This window comes from Suncus etruscus, chromosome 7 (genome assembly GCF_024139225.1).
Source record: "Suncus etruscus isolate mSunEtr1 chromosome 7, mSunEtr1.pri.cur, whole genome shotgun sequence".
NCBI classification, from domain to species: Eukaryota; Metazoa; Chordata; class Mammalia; order Eulipotyphla; family Soricidae; genus Suncus; species Suncus etruscus.
The window spans coordinates 28,397,861-28,424,341 of NC_064854.1; the positions used below are offsets into that span (position 1 = coordinate 28,397,861).

The window sequence follows — 26,481 nt, forward strand, 5'->3', positions numbered from 1 at the left end:
TTGATTCATCTCTATAAATATAATCAATATACATTATCTTGAAAGAAATTCCATATTTAAACACAAGTAATTATTCAGAACATAAACTTATGATTTTTTTCTATTGTTTATCATGCTTTAAGAGCATATAATGCTACAATGTTCACTATAATATTTCTTATTTTAAAATGGATAAATTTAAGTTTCATTTTACCATACATTAGATGTTCATTAGAATGTTATATAGAGTGACTTTTTGAGTCAATGTTTTGAGACTTCATCTTGATGATTAAGTCATTTTCTGATAATATAATTGCTACAGTGATTTTACCCATTCAAAAATACTTCATTGGTTACCAGTGATGTAGCTGACAGTTTTTAAATACTATACTACTATTTTTTTTTTGGTTTTCGGGCCACACCCATTTGATGTTCAGGGGTTACTCCTGGCTAAGCGCTCAGAAATTGCCCCTGGCTTGGGAGGACCATATGGGACACCGGGGGATCGAACCGCGGTCCTTCCTTGGCTAGCGCTTGCAAGGCAGACACCTTACCACTAGCACCACCTCGCCAGCCCCAATACTACTATTTTTAAGTAGAACATTGTGCTTAAAGAGAATCAAACAATAATCTGGATTATCTGGGTATCTGAATGAAATTTTGCAACCTCTTCCTGAAGAGAAATAAACTTCTATTCAGAAAATAATAGGCTTCTGCAAAGTACTATTTATTCAGAGTAGTACAAATGCATAGAAAACATAGAGCAAGCTATTTTTCCCAGGTAATTGGACTCTGAACATGGAAAATCTGTGGATAGAGTGGAAAACAAAACAAGTGAAAAAATCTATAGAGAAAAGGATAGGAAAACGTGGAATGATTTCCAAAGAGGAAAAGATTGTTTTTTTTTCTTTCAATGAATAATTATTAAATTCCTGCTATGTATCATATCATGTTTTAAGCTAGACCCCATTTGATGGTCATAGCAGATAAAGTCTAGGGGCAAGGGGAGCCTACTTTATAGTGGATTCTATACAGACAGTAAACAAAGGATGGGCATCCATAAGAAACTAGATAGTGGTGGAATTTGAGAAATTGAGATCATCAAAAGGTCTGTTTGTGGTAAGCATTCATCCAGTATTCAAGAGGTAATTTCAGATAGGAAATAAGGAACATAAATTAAAATTTCAGAGGCAGGGGCCAGAGAAATAGCATGAAGGTAGGGTGTTTTTGCCTTGCATGCAGGACAGTGGTTCAAATCCCGGCATCCCATATGGTTCCCTAAGCCTGCCGGGAGCGATTTCTGAGCGCTGCCGGGTGTGACCCCAAAACAAAAACAAAACAAAACAAAATTTCAGAGGCAGAGCAGGGTTACTAATACAAATGAATATGTTACCAAATACATGGATGCTGTTTAAAGTTTTTGTCAGGGACAAAGCTCCAAAGGGAACCTTTCTTGCAAGGATGTGGCCTCCTGTTGGATTCCTTAGCACCCCATATTCAATTCCCAGCACCTTCCCACATGAGAGTACCAACCATTCAGCACTGCTCTGAGCTGTGAGCGCAACAAAATGAAAGATCTCTGGTATTCCGCAATTCAGTATATCTGAGTGCCCCAGAAAGCACTGGAACTAAGTGTGATGCCCTTGAGCATCACAACATAAAGAAATGAAAAGCTAATTTTAACTTTTGCTGCACCTATCCAAAAAACTACCACCCTTTTAATTTATCTTTTAGATAGGGGGCCCTGCCTTTTTTGTAGAATCTTGGAGCATGAATTACTTTGTTTGACCTCATATTTCTGGAATTTTCTAAAAAATTAAGAAGAGAATAAAAGAAAGGATGGGAGCCAGGGGCAAGTGATCTCAGGTGCATTGGTGGAGAGAAAAAAAAAAGATAAAGTTAAATATATAAGCCAAAGTCAACAACAATAGCAAACTATAGAAATCTAAACTTAAAATGGGCCAGGTATACTTTCAGGTCAGGGGACAAAAAGGGTGATGGCAATGGATTGCACTCTGGGATCACTAGTGAAGGGAGGTCAAATCAGGTTGGCCCTGATTCATTGGATGTCTGAAATCCAATTATGAAGGACTGTGTAAATCACAATGGTATCAATAAAATAAAATTTAAAAAAATGAATGAATAGCAATAAAGAATGTCAAAATTATAGGCAGTAGTAATAGAACTGAGGTTATCAGAGCAGAGAAGTTTTGATGAACAAGTTAATTGTAGGAGCCAGAGAGATAGCACAGCAGTGGGGCATTTGCCTTGCATGTGGCCTACCTGAGAAGGACCCTATTAGATTTCCAGTATCCCTTATGGTCCCCCAGCCTGAGAGGGATGATTTCTGTGTGCGGGGCCAGGAGTATCCCCTGAGTACTGCTGGTTGTGGCCCAAAAACCAATCAATCAATCAATAAATAAATAAAATAAATAAAGTTTAATTAAAAAAACAAGTCAATTGTAAACGCTGGTACTTCAACAAAAAAGGTTTAAAATTAAGATTTTTTTTTCTTAAAATAACAAAGCAGCATTTCTTTAAAGAAAAATAAAATGCTTATTAAAGATATGAAGTCATGAAATAGGGTGAGACCATCTTTGGAGGATATACCAGGGGTACTCAGATTTTTTAAAGAGGGGGCCAGTTCACTGTCCTTAGACCACTGGAGGGTTGGACTATGGTTAAAAAAAAACTATCAACAAATTCCTGTGCACACTGCACAAATCTTACTTTGAAGTTAAAAAAAGGAGGGGGAATAAGTACAATATTTCAAATGAAGAAGAAGTAGAATTAAATCAACAATCGTACCAGTATTTCAATGGAACTATGGGCCTGCTTTTGGTGGGCCATAGTTTTTGAGGACTCCTGCCTGAGAACGAGAGAAGTCAACATACAGAGAGGAGGGGAGTCAGTTGGAAAGTGCTGTTCACATCCCACAGATACGCACTATGGGCCCAGGATGAGTAGGCTTCTCAGAGGACAGGTAGTGGCAGCAAAAACCTAGCAGGCCCAATAAAAATACACGGTGGGCTGCATGTGTCCCAAAGGCCATAGTTTGTTGGACCCTGGTATAGACAGTAGACCATTGCTCAGGTCTGTGAGAAAAGGTGGTTCCAGACACTGGATGGAGCTCATCCACATTTAAGGGTCAACATGAAAGTAGAGGTGGAAGCAGAATCTTCAAATTTGTGTAGACCAATAAGAAAACCATTTTCTATGACATTTATTTTTACATAATTTTAAATATTTCTTCTTAGAAATTCAGAGAACTCTGCCATGATGCCTTTCTCAAGACCACGACATTTTTTTTGTTTGTTTGTTTTGTTCTGTTTTTGGGGTGCTTAGCGTTATGGTTGGAACTCTTAATAGATATTTGACACTTCATTTCGTAGGGGTGGACTGCTTCACCTTTTTTTTCTCCTTCGTCTCTCAAACCGATGGCGAGAGCCTCTAAAAGAACTCTGCTTATTCCCGGCGTATTAGACTTTTACCCCAGTTTATTATTTTTCTCCTCTTCAAACAAAACCACATAACTTGAACTAGCTAGTCCTGCCCCCCAATTAGAGGGGGAAATAAAGGAGGCATCAGGACCAAACAGGTGTAAGACTACGAAGTAATAGGATAGGTACAGAGGGGACCACATATTCTAGTAGCACTGGGGGTGAGGGAAGAGGATATGGAAGGTAGGACAAAAAAGGAGGAGTAGGGAAGACAAACCGGTAATGGGAATCCCCCCTGATTTTATGTAAATATGTACCTAAAATATTATTGTCAACAATATGTAAGCCACTATGATCAAAATAAAAATTATATTAAAAAAAAAAAGAAATTCAGAGAACTGTCCTTTAAAACTTCAAACTCTTTCTAGAGAATTACTTCACACAAATAAATGGTCTCATACCATTTCTGTGGTTACCAAGTATTCAAAATATGAATATTCTTTGAAACATCATATCTAAAGGTATATATGTCTTATAATTATGCCCCCAAATATAGTTTATTTAGTATAATAACATTAGATTAAACTGCATTACTGTCACAACCAAATCTTTCCGGTGTTGAATTTATAGCTTCAGGTACCCACAAAGTCAATCACATTTGTTCCACTTCAAAAAAGGAGACTTAGTAAAGGGGTTCCATTAAGTGTCATTCCAGATCACTTCTAGTTTATTATTTATTTCATATAATTATTGTGTGTGGTTTGTTAATATATGTTTAACTGCCTTCTGTATATCCCTGAGATTTGAATTTTCTGCTTCTTCACTATAAACTTTCTCAGGAGAGGACCAATTTGTTACTTTTATTTCTTTTTATATTTTTTGTTTGTTTGCTTTTAGGTCACATCCAGTGATGTTCAGGAGTTACTCCTGGCTCTATGTTCAAAAGTTGCTCCTGGCTAGGGGACCATATGGGACTCCGGGGATCGAACCAGGTCAGTCCTGGATCAGCCCCGTGCAAGGCAAATGCCCTATCACTGTGCTATCACTCTGGTCCCTGCTACTTCTATTTCTCACACTGTATTTTTTTTAATTACAAAACATTGACTTCTCTTCTTAGAGCCTCATAAAGAAGTAACTTTAATATTTAAAAATAATGCACTAGCAGCGACTCAAATCAAATAATCCACTAGCAGTGACTCAAATCAATTTCATTTCTGCTGTATTTGTTAAAGTTGTTTCACATATGTTTTTATAACTCTAATTAGAAAAACCATCAACAAATAATAATGGAATTACTCCATTAGAGATGTTGTTTCAGAGAATACTCTCCCTGAGAAAAGCTAAACAAATCACTGGATTTCAAGAAAAACACCATAGATAGCTATTATAGAACCTGTTTTATTTTAGTAGGAATTCCTCAAAGGCAAAAAAAAAAAAAATACAAACACAGAAAGCCTCCATGAACAGAAATAAGAGAAACCTAGAACCATCATTTGTGAAATGGTTCCTTGTCTATATCACCTAAAATCTAGTAGATTTTAATGAATACTTTATTGTAAAATAAGTAACTCCTAAGTTTCAAGAGGAGGTTATAGTCAATATTCAAGTCATAATTCTCTATGTACATCAGTGGATGTGGTCAAGAGAAAATATGTGCCTGCAGAGAAAGATCTGGGTTCAACCTCAGTATGTGTGGTGAAGAATTAAAGAAAGGAGTATCCTAAGGGCTGGAGAGACAGTACAGAAAGTAAGCACTTCCCTTGCATTCAGCTAACTCAGGTTCAACCCCTAGCATCACATATAGCCCCCTACCTTCTACCTTGAATACAGTTAGAAGTAACCCCAGAAACATAAAATGTGAGCCCCAAACCAATTAAATCAGACTAAAATAAGATTCTTCAATTGCATATCACTGATAGGCAAAATAATGAGTGAAAAACATGATAAAGAAATTAAAACAGTAGTGGGAAGAGGGCCAACTGGACAGTAAGTCCACTCGGACAGTCAGAAAGAAGGAAGCTATATGAGGTCTCAGAAAGAGCCATTATTTGTAAAGATGACGACTGAGATTACTCCATATTTGATTAAGAGGGCATTAATATTTGGAGTCAATATGTTCAAGAATTCCCAAGAAAGATATGTTAAGAAAAGTAATAGCAAAAGCAAAACTAGTCATAAATCAACACATAAGGATAAAATGATTGTTTAAATTGTATAACTATACAGAAGGTTCTGATCAACAGTAGTTCATAGATTGGTAAACAAATGTTAATCAATTTTAATAAAAATACATACACTGTTCATAGGTCATATATTCATATGTGGACCAGCTCATCTTATAATTGAGTTATATACACTGGGAAGTATACTTAATATATAGCCACATCTTGCTTGTTGTATGAACCAAGAACACTATAGTTAAAAGTCACTGTTTAGAGTTGAATAGGCTATAATTTTTTTCCAGTGTGAGGTAGAAGGGAACATCAGTGCAAATTTGTCCAATTTTTGCTGAAGGTGTTTTCTACTCAGTTCCATTTGATGTTATCAGTTGAGAGAAAGGTTGAAAAGGGGAGAGGGACTATTTAGAGAACAACATGCAAATTGGAATAAAAAATTAGAACTCTAGGAGATCATTGTTTGATATTCAGAGCTTGCATATGTTATCATTGGAAGAGTGTCTCTGTGGGATTCAACTAGCATTCAGGTTCTTGGATGCCACTGTAGCCATGTCAATATTTCTAAAGATATTTCTTTATTCATTTCTTGAGTAATCAAGAAAATAGGTAATGTTATATAAATCACTTCCTATTAGCATACCTAATGAGACCAATTAAGGGGAACATTGTGCCAACAACAAGAATATTAAGATTTCCTTAATGGATAACCCAAATTACTGAGGATAATATCAAGCTTACCTCTTCTCTAAGTATCTATCTAAGCAACTAGATATTCCAAAATCTGTGCACATAAATATATAATTTTCTTCTCTGAGTGGATAAAAAAATGACAGATTTTGTTAGCAAGATATTCATAGGGAGAAATAACTTAAGAAGTACTTTATGCACTTATTGGTTTATTCATCCATTTAAAACTCTGCAGCTAAATTGAATGCCTTTAATATTGTTTATCCTGATGGTTTATTTTCTTTTTTGTGTGTTTATTCAGTTCATTTCACTATTTCTCTAGTCCTGAGCATTAATTGTTCAGTAAAATCAACAAAATAAAGGAGAATGTAGTTTTTAATTTTTAACTTTACTTTATTAGTTGTTGTTTTACTTTATAATGTAAATTTTATTTATTAGGTGTATGTTATAGCTACATACCATGCTTCATGACTTTTGATTTTAAAGAGCATGATTTAGAAAGTCCTGTTTTTTTTTTTTGTTTTGTTTTTTTGGTTTTTTTTTTTGTGTTTTTTTTTTTGGTTCGCTGATCTCACCATGCCACACACTAAGTAAATGTTCAAGTCCCACCTGGTGTAGACTTATGCAAGATGAAGTGTGTGTTTACACTGTGCAGAGCATTTAACTAAATGCCATCGATTACAAAATGACAATAAACATGAGTTGTGGCTGCTACAGTGACCCTGGAAAGGCATTATTGCCCATCATTGTCAGAAAGTCTGAGAAGAATAGGATGTGCAGGAAGAAATGAAGAGGAGAGAAAAAGTAAAGGTGAAAAATACATTGTCAGATACTGACAACAATAATAGAATACTATTTTGCTTCTCATTTCACTATTATTTAATTCAGTACACTGAATATTTTACTAGGGAGCAATTTCTCCACAAGGCTTTTTTCACTCTTTGGCCCACACCTAGCTGTGCTGAGGGGTTACTCCTGACTGCACTCAGAAATTACTCATAGCAGACTCAGAAGACCGTAGAAGATGCTGGGGGTCAATCCCGGGTAGGTTTCGTGCAAGGCAATCTTCCTCCTTGCTGTATAGATCTAGCCCTCCACAGGTGGATGTAACTAAAAAACATCATTTAGGACAGACATCCAAAATGTCAGATTGCACAATTAAATAGGAAAAGAGGAGTAAATATTGTTCTTTTCTAAATGTAGAAGGTAAAAAAAAAAAGAATAACACAGTAACTTTCATACTACTGTTTAGACATTTGTCATCTAGCTGTCCTCTTCATATTATATAATCTTGTAGGATCCATTGTGGGTCAGTATGTGCTGCTGATAAGGGTAGCCAAATAGGGTGAAGGGTCCCTGGGCCTTAGTAAATATCATGAAGTAAAGAAAAGTAAAGTAAACATGACTCCCAAAACCCACAATATGCTCCGGATGCTAATAATCCAGCCTGATTTTGAACAATGTTGAAAGGGGGAGAATGACATGGTCAGATGTGTACTGTCAAAGTCTCTGAAGGAAAGAGAAAATGTGGGTTGGGGTGATTAAGCCCAAAATATAAAGCAGATGTATTGGTCTTCAATCAACATTGGGGTGAAGCCTAGTGTCTCGGTTTGGTCTAGGCCAATCGTTTGTTCAGTGAGCTCTTTATAGAACATGGAATAAGAAATAAGAAGAGTTCGGCAGCTCTGGGGAGGAAGATGCTTAGAAATTTGGGCATCTTGAGCTGGAAGGAATTGAGCTTGAGGAAATCCCAAGGAGAAATCTAGGAACCAGTTTATGAGAGACATTAGGGAGTTGGCAACATTTCTGAGCTTGGCTCTAGGCAAACTCTCTCAGAAAACATGTCTAGTTGAAAATGGAAGCCTGGGCATGTAGGATTCTCTTCTTGGCTTCTTCTGTCATAAGATTCTGTGTCTTATGATAGTGGAATGGTCTGAAGGACCAGTAGGACTTGGGGGTGAATATGACACAACACGATTGTGTTTACAGGAATAATGGGCTCAGGGTTTAGCTGGAGCCAAATGGAGACAGGGAGCGTTAGGTAATTTGAGTTTAATATACAAGAACCCAAAATAATAACTCAAGTGCTTCAACTAACAAGCAGATCTCCTCAAGATGGAGCGAACTTCCTGCTACTGAGTTCTCTGGGGGATGAAGTAGAGCAAAGTTTCCCTGTTGGCTGAGAAGCAGAATTATCGGGGTTCTGCAGCCTCTTCCTACTCTTCTAGGATATACTGTGAGCACTAATAAAAAGATACACAACAAACTTTCAGAATAACAGGAAACATGTGGACGATTCTCAAGGGAGGAGTTTGAAGTTGTGTGTGTGTGTGTGTGTGTGTATGTTTAAAGTAGATTCACAGGTGCCTTTGCTGGGCAGACATTTTAACTTTCTCTTTACCTCTATTGCCCCTTTCTTCTTGGAGTACTTTTCTCTTTCTAAGGCTCTTAAGTTGTCAGAAAGAAACTCCATTTTTTTGTCACATCAAAAAATGTCAAAAAAGTCAAATCAAAAAGAGAAGAGCAAGGACAGGCAGATCATCTGACAGTTCTTTGAAGTCAAATGTCTTCCTTTATCTTCTGTCTCTTCTAAATATCTAAACTCTTGTTATCTCCACCCTCTGACAGAGCTCTCTGCACTTCTGCTGTCTCCAAGTTGTCTGTCCTGTAAGCCCAAGGAAATGTCCTTTTGCTATTCTTAATCACACACTCTCTGTCTCTCTTTCTCACACACACTAACGCACACACTAGTTCACACACCGAATCTCTCATACACATGAAGTCCATCTTTCTCCCTTTTTTATACAGATTCATATACACTTTCATTTTCTCATACACCCACATTCACACAAATGCTTTCTCTCACACTTACACACACTCTCTATTTCACACACACACACACACAAACACACACACACACACACACTCAGTGTCACCTTTTCCTTCTATATATGCTCCAATGCCTCTTTCATTGACTAAAAGAATTTGGCTAAAATACAATCCACCTTGAAAAACATACCATTACAAATTGTTGTTTTTTTATTTTTAACTTTTTGAGAAGAATTTTACATCTCTTTAAGATACAGTTTTAGATGAGAGAAATATAAGCAGGTTGAAAACTACAGATAGTGGAAGAGATGGAGACAGCACCTCAGATCTTATGGTACCTGAGGCCACCGGGACCTAAACCTGAAACTCTCTGACTCTTCTATATGATTTTCAAATGCTACCACAGGATGTTGAGAAGAATATGATCCTCTGACAAAAAGAGACATGTGAACAAATTTTTATGATTAACTTCGAGTTTGTACTTTCTAGTTTCTTCCTCTCTTTGTTCCAGAAGGCATAATTTTTCAGTAAAATATTTTATTGATATTTATCAATGATATCCTTTTCTGATTATTTTATGCTCATGTTATTGATTCCTTTGTGGTTTCCCCAGTGACCTAGAAATGTTGGTTCTGTCCCTAAATCTATCTCTTTTCTTGGTCCTGTGCTTATTAAACCACCCTAATTGTTCTTTAAATTCTGAGAACTCATTACTGAAGATAGTTCTAGCCTCTAAGAGGAACTTTGGAATTCAGCTATCATTCCAGGCAACTGGGGACATGTTTCTGGAGGAACAACTTCTAAGAATCAGGGCCTTGGAGTGCATGATCAAACTCAGGGAGTGGGACATCCTGCATAAATTGTTTTTATTACACAGGAAGGCAAACTGGTAGCCAGAGCTGCCTTAAATTACTCTCAAACTATCATGGCCAGCCTGTGATTCTTCCCATGACACTGAGACGTCATACCATAGCTGCTGACACCCATCCAGCATCTAGCTCAGATAACTTACAATTCAAAGTAGAGATATGACACTGACCCACAATATGAACAAACATGTTTGCATTATGGCCATAAAGAAAAGACAGTAACCAAAGGGCCCATTGTCTAGATCTCTCACCAGAGCCCAAGCTTTTCTAGATGTTTCTGGAACTGAGGATGCAAGAACCTCAGGATAATGGTAAGGTTATCTTTTTTTTTTCTTCACTCTGTTAAAACATTCCTGCCTATAGTACTTCAAGGAATCACATTTACTTGCACTTTTGTATAGTAGCACTTTCCATCTCCACTGCCACCCAAACTTCACTGTATAAAAAAGGAGTCTAGGGAAGTCAAGAGTAATAATAGAACTGTAGGGAACTTGCATGCCAGAGATCAACCAGGTTCATATTCCCAGGCATCCTATCTGGTCTTTTATGTCCCACCAGGAGTAATCCTTGATTGAAGAGCCAGAAGTAAACTCTGAGCACAAGGAAGTAAGCAGTTAGTTTAAATAAAATTTAGTTGCAAAGGGCTAGTTTTGGGGAATGTTATTGGGAGAGTGGAGCAGAGAAATAATGCAGTGGAGAGGTGCTTGCCTTGCATGTAGTCACATGTAACCCAAGTTCAGTCTCTAAGAAAAACTGTACAGAGACTTGTCAAAAAAATAAGAATAGAATTTTCACATGAGCTAGAAGGTCCATTTCTGGAATCTAGCCCCCAAATACAAAAATACTAGTTCAATATAAACACATATGTATATATTTATGTATGTATGTACTGATGTTATAGTAGACTACTAATACTATATGATGTTGTAGTAGTCAGGATGTGGAAGAACCCAAATGCTCACAGATAAAGAAGTTATGTCTTGTATGAAATGGAATACTATGCAACTATAAATAAAGATGTTCATTGCAAGCTGGGTGGAATGGAGGTTATCATATTAAATGAAATAAGTCAGAGGGAGAAGGAAAAATATTGGATGATCTTACTCATCTGTATTAAAGAGAGAAACAAAAGAAAGAAATATCCTGTACTGAACAATGACAAATATATACCCCTGAATTATGAATCTGATTTGACCTGGCAGGGTTGAGGTTGGGTTGGAGGTGAGAAAGATTAAAAAAATAGAGTATAGGTTTCATAATAGCGGTGGAGGGGCTTAGGCACTTTCTGAATATCTCTGAACTTCAAAACTATAACTGTTAACACTATTAAAACTATGTTATCTAAACTTACAATTAAAATTTAAAAGAAAAATATGGGAGCGAAAAAGAGGCAGAGAGAGAGAGAGAGAGAGAAAGAGAGAGAGAGAGAAATCGCTCTGCCCCTACAGCTCAACTTAGATTGGCAACTTCCTAGATCTTCTTAGCCAAGGCCAAATGCATTTCCTGTGAGCTACACTATTTTTCTCTCAAGGGGGAGGAATCCTTCTTGTCATTCCCCAGAAATGCTGATATCTGGGCAAGAAGTTAGGCTCTAAGCCTACTATTTTCTCTTACTAGCTGTGAAACTGCTCATCTCTGAACCTGAAAATGCAATTATAAATGCAGTCATTGTAGCCCATTGGTTTTCATGTTTCTTTCTACAGTCCTTTTTATGTGAGGAGTTTTTGATTCCTTGGCATTTTGGGTTTCTCTACACACTGGACAGTGAGTGATGTTAGCCCTTCAGTTCTCATCAGTGAGACTTAAAAACAGGTCAGAGTGGGCCCGGAGAGATAGCACAGCGGTGTTTGCCTTGCAAGCAGCCGATCCAAGACCAAAGGTGGTTGGTTCGAATCCCGGTGTCCCATATGGTCCCCCGTGCCTGCCAGGAGCTATTTCTGAGCAGACAGCCAGGAGTAATCCCTGAGCACTGCCGGGTGTGACCCAAAAACCAAAAAAAAAAAAAAAAAAAAAAAACAGGTCAGAGTGATAGCACAGTGGGTAGTTTTTGCCTTGCATGTGGCCAACCCATAATCAAACCCCAGCATCCTATGTATTTCCCCAAGATTGCCAAGAATAATTTCAAAGCACAGAGCCAGGAATAACCCTTGAGTGCCAAGTGTGGTCCAAAAACTAAATATATATGTCAACTATTTAGTTGATTACGAAGAAAATGTTTTAAGGTAAACAACAGTGAAATGTAGAAAAGAGGAGATTTTACTGTGATCATAATCCAAACTGAGAAATGCAGCACAGTTTAGGGACAGTGGAAGAGTATCAATCCCCCCACCACACCCCCAAATGAAAGCCCACACAAAGAAAGATACTCTATATCCCTGAGGCACCAGCTGGGTTTGGGCACTTTCTGTCCACATCATTAAGCTCTCCTGATACCGCTTATAAATTATTTACCTCTTACTGTCTGTATCCACGAACAGGGTAGCAATCCCCATTCCATTTATAAAATAAAGGCAATAATTCCATCTACCCATTGTGATATCTTACCATTGAAAGTTAGTTTGAATACAAGGAAGGTATCTGATTATTCTCATTCATTTGAAACAATAAGACATGTTTCCTGCAAAAGATCTATGGTCCATTTTTTTGGATAAAAAATTACCTATTGCATGATGAAACTTTTTTTAACCTCAGGATGGTGGTACATGCCATATTTACCTCTGCATTAAACAAACATAACCCCCTCAAGCTATCTGTGCACCCCTGAAGCCAGGCTATCACTGATATAATATTAAGATGAAAGAAAGGGGACCAGAGCAATAACATAGCGGCAGGGCATTTTCCTTGCATGGGGCCTACTCAGGACAGATCCGGATTTGATCCCTGGCCCAAAAACGAACAAAAAAATTTTAATGAATAAATAAAATGAAAGAATAACATGAGCAGGTCTCTTATGTGAAATAATTTAGAACTGAAATGGAACAATGGTAGAACATTTCATTTGGTACAGATCATCCTGACAGTTCCAAGTGTAACTTGGTGCATAGAGGAACAGAGGAAGGTAAATTGGAGAAAGCAAAACACCAGTCATGCAGGGAGACAAATAAGAGAAGGGGAACTTCCAAGTCAGCTGTGGGGTAAGGCCTGCCTGTACCCCTTGTGTCTTCTCTCAGTATCCTCGGGTCCTTGCAACGCTTTTCCTTTGCTTAAATGATTTTTAAGTGCATGTGGGAAAGTTTCTGTTTTTCACAACCAAAGGATCCCTCATACAAATATCTTGTCTCAGTCTCTTTCCTTTCGTGTTTTTGCTTACAGCTTCTTGTCTGCATGACAATTTCTGGGGGTAACTCTGGATGAAAGGGGAGATGAAAATAGGTTTATCTCATTAGTAATTGCTTTCGGCTGAGCAAATTCTTTCAAACTCTGAGGCTACTTACTGCAAGCTTCTTGGTTGTTTATCAGCACTTCTGGGTCAACGTTTGTCCTTGATTGTATTTCAGAGGTTGGAGGAGGAAGAGGGGACACTCTGTCCTTGGCATGACTATGGCTGCTCAGTACCACATCTGTTTTCCTAAGTCATTAAGGACCCCTTCCGGAAGCAGCCAATCTTTTTCCCAAGCACTAGGTCAGCAATCCTGATTAGAATCAGCATCAACTGCCCATGAAACTAGAAACTTCTCCTGTGATTTATTATTATAATAAAACCTCACCAATTAACCATAATTAGGAGGAAAGAATGTCTCAATTTTAAGATTCCAAAAGAAGCCACATTTTCATTTCTTACAGTTTTGCATAGGGATTTAAATTAGGTTAACCAGGACTATTTATTTTAATGTGTAAATAATAATTAGTTCTAGTTAGCGCATCAACTTAATATATGCATTGTTCGGCCTTTAAAAGACAGCTTGTTATTTTAGCATTTCTGCATAGACTCACACATCTAAGAGTTAAGCAAGAGCTTTTTTTTTCCCCCTGTGGAAACACAATGATGAACTTAATCTTAACACTCATCAAAATTATTTTTAAACAAGTAGGGCCCAGATTGCATAGATTATTACATTTTGAGAGCAATATGAAAATGATTAGGAGAACAAATGGTGTAAGTTACAATGCCATGCAAGCCTATTTTAAAGCACTGTGTCTTTCAAAGGGGATTGACATTGCAGTCGAAAATGAAGTGCATTTATTTACGAGTCTAGTGGAATGATTGTGTTGTGAATGAGCTGAAAATCAGTTCTCCTTACACGTTGGATAATGCTATGATCTTTACACCAGGCTGCCAAATGGACAGAGAGTCAAGGGCCCACACAAATTAGCCTGTGATGGGTTGTTAGGTGTCTCATATCATTTCTCCTGATTGTTTATTCGCTGTTTTTGAAGTCAAAAGAAAATGAGCTGCCAAAGCCAAACTGGTGTTATGAATAGAGCTATCTTAACCGGCCACCCACCATTCAAACCTGTAGAATTGTCTCTTTGGGAGACCTGATGTAAGTTGCATTGATTGCTAAGCCATTGCAAGTTTTTATGTGTTCCAGGAAGGAAGAAATGAAAGCTGGGATGAGGGACTGGATGCAGCATTGAGGTTGGCTCTGATTGATTCCTACTGTACACCCACCCCTCTGGCTTTTCTTCTTCACTCCACTAACCCTCTTCTCACTATCTTTCTCTCTCTTCTTATGACACTAGATGTGCTTACCTTCCTGCTCAACTTTAAACAAGAGCCCCTGAAATGCCCCATATAGGGCATGCCTGAAAATGAAGGCAGATGAGTCATTTATTAGAATCCTCCTACATATTGGGGAGCCTCACATAACATAGAAATTTCATGGACCTGGAGAGATTAGTACTGTATGATAGGCACTTGCCTCACAAACAGATAACATGAGTTTGATACTTGGTATCCCATATGGTCACAATAATAATGCTTGGAGAGAGAGAGAGAGAGAGAGAGAGAGAGAGAGAGAGAGAGAGAGAGAGAGAGAGAGAGAGAGAGAGAGAGAGAGAGAGAGAGAGAGAGAGAGAGGCTGCAGGTTGGCAAAATAAGTGCCTCTTCTTTAAAGGGTTAAATCTTCCAGATATACATCCTTAGTAAATCTCCCACTTGGGTTAGATGGGACCAAATTGCCCAAGTTGAACCAGGAAAATGAAAGAAACCATCTGGTAATGGACCCCAGTCATTCAGCCACTAGATCAGAGTGACAGGCAGGCCACTGGTAGTTTCTCTCTCAAACATTCCATTCTGCTTGCCTGGGACACTGTCTTGAGTCACAATTACTTTGGATGTCTACAATTTTTTAATCTGTTACTTTGTTATCTTTACCATTTTAATACAATTTTCATCATATATAAAAATAAAGTTAAGTTTTCCTCTAGAAGATGGATGGACAACAGAGGGCTTGGACTTGCTGTTGCTGCCTTTGAGCTGCCCTCTGTCCTGCATCTCCCTAACTTCTGTGTTCTCCTGAGGATGAGGGGTTCATGGCTCAGAACACCAAGCAGGAGCAGACTACTTGGGCACTAACCTACCTGAATCCGAATCATAATTTCACAATCCACTCTGCCCAACTTTGGGCAAATCTTGCCTCTCTTTAGAGCTTGTTTTTATTTAAAAATAAAACAATGGAGGCCAGAGTGATAGCACAGCAATAGGGCGTTGGCCTTGCATGTAGCTGACCTAGGATAGACCTTGGTTAGTTCCCTGGCATCCCATATGGTCCCCCAAAGCCAGGGGCTCATAGCCAGGAGTAGTAACCCCTGAGTATCACCGGGTGTGGCCCAAACAACAACAAAAAAGCATTATTTAAAAAATAAAATAAATAAAACAATGCAATGAGATAAAACAAGAAGTGCTAAAAGTAACCAATTGGCTTTGTGATATAAGGTTTAGGTTAAGGGCTATATAGTTCATCCTGGGGAGGAAGGAGTTCCTCATCTTCTCTAATTTCTTGGCAATCAAGAAATAGCAGTTGATATTTCCAAGTATCTAGACCTATATCTGCAGATGTTTTGTCCACCAAATGTTAATTAAATTGTGTTTGCTAAGTAGCCGAGGAGTCAAATAAGCTTAAAGCACCATGGAAATCCCATTAGTTTTTTCATGGATATTATAGCAAGTGAGATACTGGAGTGAGGGAAGAAGAGCACTTTTCTTCCCAAAGTACTCCTTGTCCTCCTTCCCTACTTTTTTTTTCCCCTGTGATACATTGAATTATCTAACCTACTCTATATGCAATTTATTTTTTCTTAAATAAAATGCTTGCTTAACTGTTCTACCTATTAGATTGTATGTCTTGTGTGGGCAGGGATTTTATATCTTTTAATTATCTCTGTATCACAGGAACTCAAATGTGCCTGAAACACAGACTCTCTAATCTTTACTGAGTGAGAATAAAAAGTTCCTAATGCCGAATCTTTCATAAGATTTTTTGATGTCACCCAGGTGAGAGACAGCCACAGAGGAGATGCTGCTGTGGGAATAATCTTGGTCCTGACAATGCACGGATAGGGAGAAAGTTGGAATAACTGGTAAAAACAATCTAGAACAGAAAAACAACAAATGTCTTCCCTTCAGAGACAGGTGCATGGGGAAATAGATCCTACCTAGGAAACCAAGATAAGCCATTTTATGATGAGGAGAAACCCAAGTTGTCATGCTGTAGAAAATATATCAAGAGAGGAGAGTTTCTGATCTGACCATTGAATGGAGACTGCCAGAGGAAGGTGTGTGTATGAACTTGTGAGAGAGAATAAAACAGGTAAATGGGGCTCCAATTGTAGAATGGTGTAGATTTTCAGCAGTGATTTATGATATCGTATATCCAGATGCCAGTATATACACCTTTATACTTCAAGTCAAATTCCTTTCCCTGAGGCCTCCAACATATTAGATATGAGGCAGGTGGATGACAGTATGTGGGTGATACTGTTTCTGGATAACTGTTATTAGAGACAGATTTAGGGAAGAAGAGATCATGAAACAAAGTAGAATTAACTCCTTCAAGGAAAGAGCCTTAGCAAAGGAACTTTTGTCCAGGGCCAGTGCTTTTTGCACAATTGAGTCAATCCAGGACTCCTTTGGTTCTAAACAATATTCAAGACTGCACAACCAGGGCCGAAGAGATAGCACAGTGGCATTTGCCTTGAAAGCAGCCAACCCAGGACCTAAGGTGGTTGGTTTGAATCCCAGCATCCCATATGATCCTCTGTGCCTGCCAGGAGCTATTTCTGAGCAGATAGCCAGGAGTAACCCCTGAGCACAACCTTCCTCTTGTTTTTGTTGTTGTTGTTTGTTTTGTTTTGTTTTTGTTTGTTTGGAGAGGACAGATCCTACTGACATTAGTAAGAATATTTTAACACAAAGACAAGTCCACAGTTGTTAGTATCATTCATTCTGAACCCCTCTTTGGAGGTTTCTACAATATTTTGTGTGATAAAGACTCCCAAACTTATTGTTTTGTTTCTGTAGGACTCATACATTTTACCATAAATGCTAAGTGAACTTGTGATAAAGTTTGAATTTCCTGTATCCTGGCTAATGTTCCCAATGACAACTTTTCAATATCATTGGGAGTCTTAATTTTATGAAATAGATAAATCCAGGCATTAGCAAAATGAAGAAGAGAGAGGAGGACTGAGCAATGCCATCTCACACTCAGCAACAGCAACATAAGCAATAAAATATAGAGCTTTTTCTTTGTTATTTTGTTTTGGTTCTGCATTCAGGGCCTAGAGAATCATTTGTGTGCCAGGGATTTAACTTGGGTTAGCCACATGCAAGACAAGCATCTTACTAAACTAGTGCTACAACCCATAAAAATAGAGAGCATAGACATTAAAATAGGCCCAATGGAATCCTGAATTATTGTGTTGTAGGCAGGCTCACAGGTCACCCAACAATTCAGCTGCCTCATGGCCAGGGTTTCTTATTTTGTGGAGGTCACTTGGACAATAAAAGCCTCTGACTTAGCTCAGAATCTAGCACACAGTGCCTAATTGAATGGCTTTGGAAAAACTTGATTTCCATCTCATGTTTTCCTGTAAATTGGAACTGTAAGATTAGGTGCCTTGTGGTAGAAGACCTAGTCAGGATTTCTCTGCAGGGTTCTATCTTCCATTGGTATATAAATGAATGGTCAGTCATGGCCAATGACTCTACTATTTATTACCTTGGGTAATTAGGGTTCCCACTGGGAAAACTGGGAAGATACCAGCTTTGGGTCCACAAGAACCATGAAGGAAAGTACATTAACACTGTGGAATCAACTCCGAACTCAGGGTCATCATGCGCAGGGAGATGGAATTAGGAAGTGTGTGTGTGTGTGTGTGTGTGTGTGTGTGTGTGTGTGTGTGTGTATGCATTTGCACACGCAGATCCTAACTACACAGAAGTGGGAAGAGTATTTTGTGAGTAATTTACTTTTTCTGTCAGATCACAGTTGTGTCCCAGTTTTCCATGATGGGTGTAAATGGAGCAGGGCATATGCTAGTTTCTCAAGACGAGTACATGGACCATCTGCTATTGGGAAGTGAGACAAAACTTTCTTCCCTAAGCTTCCTACCAGTCCCCACTGCCCTACATCCCTCAGTACTACAACTTTGTATGCACAGGATAAACTTCCAGAGATTAAGCATAAAATAAAAAAGGCTTACAGCTCTGGGAGGTCAGACCATGCCTGTAGACACATAAGCCCAAAGAGTTATTTCCAGGCCTGTTCTCCAAATCTTTGTTTTAACATATTTTAACCATTCCTTTTGGGCATTTGTTTCTTCTCCCTCTAACCCTCATCCAGTCATGTTCAGTCACTGAGGTTTAGTAGATAGCGAGGTGCTTTCCTCTTTAAATCTTCTAGACTTTCCAAACATAGCTAATCTCTTTCCCATGACCAGCTAACACAGAACACATTGGACTCTAGTTGGCTTTCAGATTTCTTCCAAAGAGCACTTGTATAAAACAAATGTGAGCATTTTAAGAGGTGATCCAATGCGTGCTCAGATAAGGTCCCAAGTCCTCAGCTTTTCTTTGTAGAAAACAGTACTTGAGACAAAAGTCAAGTAGCAACTCTATAATGACACAACCACTGTCTAATGTCCTTAGTCTCTGCTTGTTGCTAAGCATTTGGGAAGAAATTTCTCAAAAGCACAAGCAGATTTATTTATAGTATGGCAGCTCTGCAATAGATGACATTGTGGCTGATTGAATCAAAACAATAACCAAAACTCATTAAAACACGAGTCACCTGTGGAGATTATTTCTATATTCACCACCCCAGACACCATCTGCAGAACTCTTTTCTGATTATATTAGACTTATGACTGTCTCCGAGCCTTTTCCAAAAATAAGAAATTAGGTTTCCTGATTTTAAATCCCTTGCTTTTTCAGGTACATTAAGATAAGATTACCACAGCAAGTTCTTTTGTACAGAGCTATTCCATAAAACATTTTTTGGTTCCAATGAGTTTTGAAGGTATTAAATCTGATCTCCAACAACTGACTGGGTTATTATCAGTCTCAGCTCCCAAATTTCTCTGTTACATATCTGAGTGAGGCTTGATGGAATTGGAATAAGAGACAAGAGTGTCTCCAAATCCTTCTCAAAGGTCTTAAAATGCCCTTTTCTTCAACAACATGCTCTGAATTGTATCATCATCCTTTTAGCTAATATAGATGTTCTTTAGCTTACTGTGTCATTATTGCTCCTACTCTTTTCTTTCTACCAGTAGAAATAGATGGGAGAAGAGGGAAAATACAGCCTGTTTTACTCATTAATGAATCAGAGGAAAAGTCAACACTGCTTATAATCAACAGGGAGCAATGACTCTAACAAGGAAACCTGTTGATTTTATCAGCAAAGCTGATTTATCTGAAAACTAGAGAACATTAGAAGAATTTTCTTGACTTTCATGCCCCCAAGTCCAAACCTACCCCAGATCTGGAATCTGTGGGTTATTTGGTGATTTGTGACACTGACCAAACCATGACTATTTGAAGAGCATTTTTGGAGAAAAATAAAGCAAAACATTTCCCTGGGGATAACAAGTAAAAGCCTGATGAACTTTTACTTCTGTCTCTTTTTCTTTGAACTTGCTGGACAAGGAAAGGTGATTGACTCCTCCTAAAAACTCCATCCCTAGAGAACATATGAGCATATCACAATCATAGGCAGCCTGCTCAGGGTCCACAGCTTATCCAGGCTATGTTAGAAGGGCTGAAAGCATCTGCTTCCTGTCTTCAAGGTCATAGTAAGATCAGACTAGCACTGCTCACTGCTTTCCTGTTCCCCTCAGATAGATGGGCACTGTAACCCTACCCCTATTCTTTGTGTAACCTTACCTACAAGACCCTCCCATTTCTGGGAGGGGTCTTGGGGAGGTTATAAAAGGTTTTGCCTAAGGGCAAAAGGGGATTTTGCCTGGATGGAGAATGGAGAAGGAAGCAGGAGGAGAGATGGCTGAAAAAAGCTAGACGTAGGGCAAGCTAAGGATGGCATGTGCTTAAATAGATCTATGATATAGGCCACACATGTTGGCCAGGGCAAATAAAGATGTTATATCTCTGGAAGCCTGATTGTATGTAAGTTTTATACCGCCACTCTCCTGAACCCATGTATTCGTCAGCTGGAGGAGGTAAAGCCACGTGGTCCTGAGCTGGAGGAGAAAAGGCCTCCATCACCATCCACCACCATCCAGCTCCATCCAAAGGGTCTTATTAACTAATTTAAACAACATGGCACCTCCTTTCAATCAGAACCAGGGATCACTGTTGGAGCCACCCTGTCCTTTAGCTCTCACTCCACTTTTGTTTCTCTTCTCTTTACTAATTCCTGGATGCCCAGTTGCATTTTCTTGTTTCTCTTCTCTTTACTGCTCCCTGGATGCCCAGTTGCATTCTCCTTGTCATCATTAAACATATTCAAGTTGGTATTAAGTCTTTGCCCAGCCCTCCCTCCCCAGCCACCAGCCCTGTTTTTACATCCTCCTGTCAGTCAAAATGTGATGAATTTTTATGTTGTTTGCTCTAACCATGTTTTCATTCTCCTCCTTTTTTTAACCCTCTTCATTTTTTGCTATGGTTGTACTGATGTTGTTCTGTGGGTCGAACACTGTTGAATGGTAGGTTGAGCATTCCACAATCCCCAGAGGGGAAGAGGGAATCCTATGCCCCTTATCTGAGTAGGACAAGAGACGCTGCTCTGGTAGCAATTCCCTGGAATAAATGGTACACATAGTTAGGAAGATTTAGCAGTCAAGAAACTCACACTGCAACCTGTTCACCCACAAGCCAGTTGCTCCACCACATGAACCATGATCCTACGTGGCAGCTCTCAGCTCAAGCCTCCTGAGTAGCCTTTATTGAGATCAAAACACAGCCCTCCCCCAATGGGAGGGGCAAAAGTCAGATGAGAAGGCAATGGGGAAACAAAACCAAAGGAAATCAATTGATATCCATAAGGGGACTAATTTAAAGGCCTCTATCTACAACACACTTGATTGTGGTGCCAAGAATCACACCATAGATACAGGGTGCAAACTCTTCATGTGAGGCAGCTTCTCTACAGCATTCCTGTCTTGCCCTTTGGCTTGGGAATTATCACCATTCCTCTTTTCATCTTTCCACAAAAAATGTTTTAAAAATGAATGATGACAAAGTGACACCTAGCCTTCTTATCTAGCCTAACCACCACACTTGACAAGAAGTGGAAATTTATGTTCAGACAAAACCACGTACAAATGCTTAGAATAGCTCTATTCATAATCTATAAAACCTGAGCTTAGCCAACATGTTCTCTGAGGAACAAATTGAATGGATGTATATGTACACCGTAGAAGATGACTCAGCAATCAGAAGGAATGAGTTATTGATTCCTGAGTGAATCAATAATCACATGGATGATTCTAAATTATATTTTGTCAAGTGAGAAAAGACAGACTCCATGGACTGCATACTGTATGACTCCACCAATGGCACTTGAGAAAGGACAGAACTGTAGAAATGAAAAACAAACCAGGAGTAAGAAGAAAGGCAAATTTACATACAAACATCATGAGGGAGTTTTAAGGTGATGGAACTAGTTTACTTCATAACTGTAGTGGGGAATATGTGATTATGAATTTGTCAAAACCTATATAATCTATAGAACAGAGTGAATTTCTTATAGTACACATGTTTTAAAATAGCAGTTAGAATGTAGGGGAACCCTAAAATGGAACTAAAGGTAACTAAGAATAAATTAAGTTATACTAATGGACTTCATAACTCCATGTACATTTAACAGTCCTGATAAATTCATAACATCTCCTTGTACCTTTGACTTTATGAGTTCTACATGCTCCTACGTTCATCCCACTTTCTCAGATTATTTGAATTCTTCTCCATTCAACCTTTCTGTGTTTCTTGAGCCTCTGACACACTCTTCTTGCTCATAACAAGCTCTCCATAGAAAACCTAATCCACTTCCATGGCCCCACTCACCAACCATCATAACACTCATAGAAATGACCCACCAGGGGCCGGAAAGATAGCATGGAGGTAAGGTGTTTGCCTTTCATGCAGAAGGTCATCGGTTCGAATCCTGGTGTCCCATATGGTCTCCCGTGCTTGCCAGGAGCAATTTCTGAGCATGGAGCCAGGAATAACCCCTGAGCATTGCCGGGTGTAACCCAAAAACCAAAAACCAAAAAAAAAAAAAATGACCCACCAGTTTGTCTCAGAGTGAGATCTCTCTATTTCTGTGTGTCTGTTTCTCCCACATATACATACACACTTAGGTGCTTCACAGTAACATACTCTCGCCAACTGCTAAAGAGATCCACTTGAAATTCACCATTCCCAACTCAACTTAGGACATGGATCTGTCCTAAACCCACAATGTCTCCTGAACCTTCCCAAATCATTAAAGACTAAGAATATGAGTATCCATCTAACTTCCCTCTCCATCTCCCCCTCACTATTGAGCACCAAGTCTTATTTTTCTCTTGAATCCAGATGTTTTCTCCTTTTATATTGAATTCCCTGGTCTCACACTAACCCAATATACCACTATCTGATGCCTATACTAGTAAGCTATTATTAGGCCACCCAACTGTCTCTTCTCTAAATTCTTATTTATTTCTTGGTTTGGGGCCATAATAGGCTGTGCTCAGGGCTTACTCCTGGGCCTGAGCTGAAGAGTCACTCCTGGCAGGGCTCAGATGGCCATATGGGATTCTGGGGACCAAACCTGGGCTAGCTGCATATAAGGTTAATTCCTTGACCCCGCTGTATTATCATTTTAACTTTCTAATTTTTTAAATGAAACTTGCAATTTTCATTGCTTTTATAAGAAATCCAAGTTCCTCAACATATACAAGCATTTCCCTGTTAACCTTTGGCCTTTATCCCCCAAGTACTTCTCTGCATCCCACCATCCCAGCCTCCTTTATATCTATAATTGCATCAGCATCTTTCCATCTCAGATACATTGCACTTGCAGTTCCCTTCACCTGCACTTCACTATTTCATCTTTTTTTTTTTTACCTTTTAAGCCTCTACTTGCACATCACTTCTGGGTATACCTCCTATGAGCCCAGAGCTTATTACATGTGTTCATAGTTTCTCTCTCTGAAGCTTCCATTTAATCACCACCCCCTTCTCAAAGGGCAAGCAGGAAATGAATCTGGCTTACATATCATGATGTCTCTAGAGCTAAGGATGATGACCCTGGGACTATCGTCCGGAGAGAAACAGAAATTGAGCTAATATACTTAGGAATGCACGACATGGTATATTGCATCTAAGTACTGGTAAGCCACTGAAGACATCTATGTGTGCAAAGATGAGAAGGGGGAATGTGTTTAATGGGATTTACTTAGGAGTTTTGTATGACAGAGCTTAAGACACCCCTAATATGAAAATGCTAATGTTCACAGACCAGGTGTGGGATAATTAAAATCTGCCTTAGAATGGAGATAATAAAAATATGTAAAAGGAAAATTAGGTGTGTTCACATAATTGTGTTCATTGTCCAGAAGGAGAAAAGTAGATTCGGAAATTAGGGTCAATGCTTTTTAAAATATATATGTATATGTAAGTAATTAAGAAGTGAACACTAGATTTCAGAAGAAGCTAAGGATGGCTGGCTCAGACATTGTTATGGGGACAGCAAGGCTCTCCAAGGATTCCCAATGAACTAGAAATCAAATTGTACTTCAAAGGCTGGCTGAATGCCTCTTCCAAATCAGGCTCTTTTGCAAAGATGGTCCAAGTGAAATTGTTGCTTATTAGAGCATTGACTGTGCAGTTGATGAGTGAGATGTAAGGTAACTAAAATTCTCTAGTAGCAGAGACTACCAGCTACAGAAACCAGAGCCCAAGATATAAATACAAAGCTCTGGAGTAGAACAAGTCATGCCAGTCACTCTCAATAAGGGGGAATCTCTCTGAGCTTTTGAGAGTGACATAGAATGAGTTTGAGGTGGTGCCCATAGGGTCTCTCTTTGTTTAAATTCTAGTCTCTTTGCCTAATAGTTGCTTGCAATTTTTATCTCTGTGTGTATGTGTGTGTGTGTGAAAGAGAGAGAAAGAGAGTGAGATAAGTCAACTTGAATTTGTCAATGATCATCTTGGCAGGGTTTCAAGACCATATTGCACCCAACAAATTTAACACGGTTGAACCAACAACAGCAAGAAAAACTTTAAGGGTCTCTTTTGCTCCTGCTCCTGCATCCTACAAATGGTTAGACAAATGCATATTATGGTTTTCAGAAAAAGAATGGATGGGGCTGGAGCGGTAGTACAAGCAGTAGAGCATCTGCCTTGCACGCGCTAACCTAGGATGATCCTCCCACATCCCATGTGGTCCCCCAAGCCAGCAGCGATTTCTGAACTCATAGCCAGGAGTAACCCCTGAGCGTCAATGGGTGTGGTCCAAAAACAAAACAAAACAGAGAAAAAGAAAGAAAGAAAGGAAGGAAGGAAGGAAGGAAGGAAGGAAGGAAGGAAGGAAGGAAGGAAGGAAGGAAGGAAGGAAGGAAGGAAGGAAGGAAGGAAGGAAGGAAGGAAGGAAGGAAGGAAGGAAGGAAGGAAGGAAAGAAGGAAGGAAGGAAGGAAGGAAGGAAGGAAAGAAAGAAAGAAAGAAAGAAAGAAAGAAAGAAAGAAAGAAAGAAAGAAAGAAAGAAAGAAAGAAAGAGAAAGAAAGAAAGAAAGAAAGAAAGAAAGAAAGAAAGAAAGAAAGAAAGAAAGGAAGGAAGGAAGGAAGGAAGGAAAGAAGGAAGGAAGGAAGGAAAGAGGGAAGGAAGGAAGGAAGGAAGAAAAAGAAAGAAAGAAAGAAGAAAGAAAGAAAGAAGAAAGAAAGAAAGAAAGAAAGAAAGAGAAAGAAAGAAAGAAAAAGAAAGAAAGAAAGAAAGAAAGAAAGAAAGAAAGAAAGAAAGAAAGAAAGAAAGAAAGAAAGAAAGAAAGAAAGAAAGAAGAAAGAAAGAAAGAAAGAGACCTATTGCCACAAGCTGTACACATCCTGATTTACTAGGTGAGAAAGATGACCACCCAGAAACCCTGCCTTAATTGAACAAGGCAGACTTGATCAGGTGAACTTCTAGACTCTAGAGTATTTCTCTGCCAATAATTTCCAAACAAAGAGGAAATTATTCCAGCTGTTCTTGCTCTCGTAGACATCACTCTTAACACAGACCTTATTTGTCCATTTCTTCTCACCTGCCTTAGCACTAACAATCAGCCTACAATTTCTTGATTTCTAATATCTTTGAAATTCAAATCTACTGGGGTATTTTTTTTATCACTCTTTCAGAATGCAAGGGTATAAGTCTGCTCTTCTGAGAGTCTACTGTTCCCAAGTCCAAGTGGAACTCTACTTGGCCAAAGTCTTCTGAGGACAGGAGGACAACATCAGCTCCCAGCTAAGAAAGAAAGTGTTCTCAGGAGATATAGCCTTTGAGTGCTAAGACGGGGAGACAGTATTGTGTGAAGATACAACCTCCCCAAATTATTCCATTCTTTTAACCTTGAAAGTGATCCCAAAAGAATGACAACAAAATAAGCATGATGAAAGTTGCCAAGTTATAGAATAATTTTTCTCTCCAGTCTATATGTGCAGCTTTCTCTAAAAATGGGGTACATTTCAGTGAGTGTCTTACATAAGGCCAGCACTTAACAATCAAAGTGAATATTGCTTCTAGCAAGACTGTCATTTAGTGGTGTCCTGGCCCATTTTAGAAAGCTGCCTGAAAGGCAAGAATTACCATTAACTCCTCTCTTCCCAAACTATATAGGAGAATACCAGTTTTTATCTTTAGTTTATGTATGGCCTAGTATGATATATTTTTGTGGGGATTTATTGGTTAGTTGGTTGGTTGATTTAGTTTTGTTTCTGACCATATCTGCCAGTGCTCAGGGCTTACTCCTGACTTTGTGTTCAGGATCATTTCTGGCAGATCAAATCCAGTTTACCTGTGTGCAATGCAAATGCTCTACTCACTGTACTATGTCTCCCACCCTGAGTACTATATAATAGG

At 38.8% G+C, this 26,481-nt stretch overlaps 1 protein-coding gene across 1 annotated transcript in view; it reads left to right on the forward strand.

The window, feature by feature from the left end:
* The window catches only part of KIAA1217 (KIAA1217 ortholog), a 742,062-nt gene that overhangs the window by 308,632 nt on the left and 406,949 nt on the right, over positions 1-26,481 (forward strand). The window lies entirely within an intron of this gene.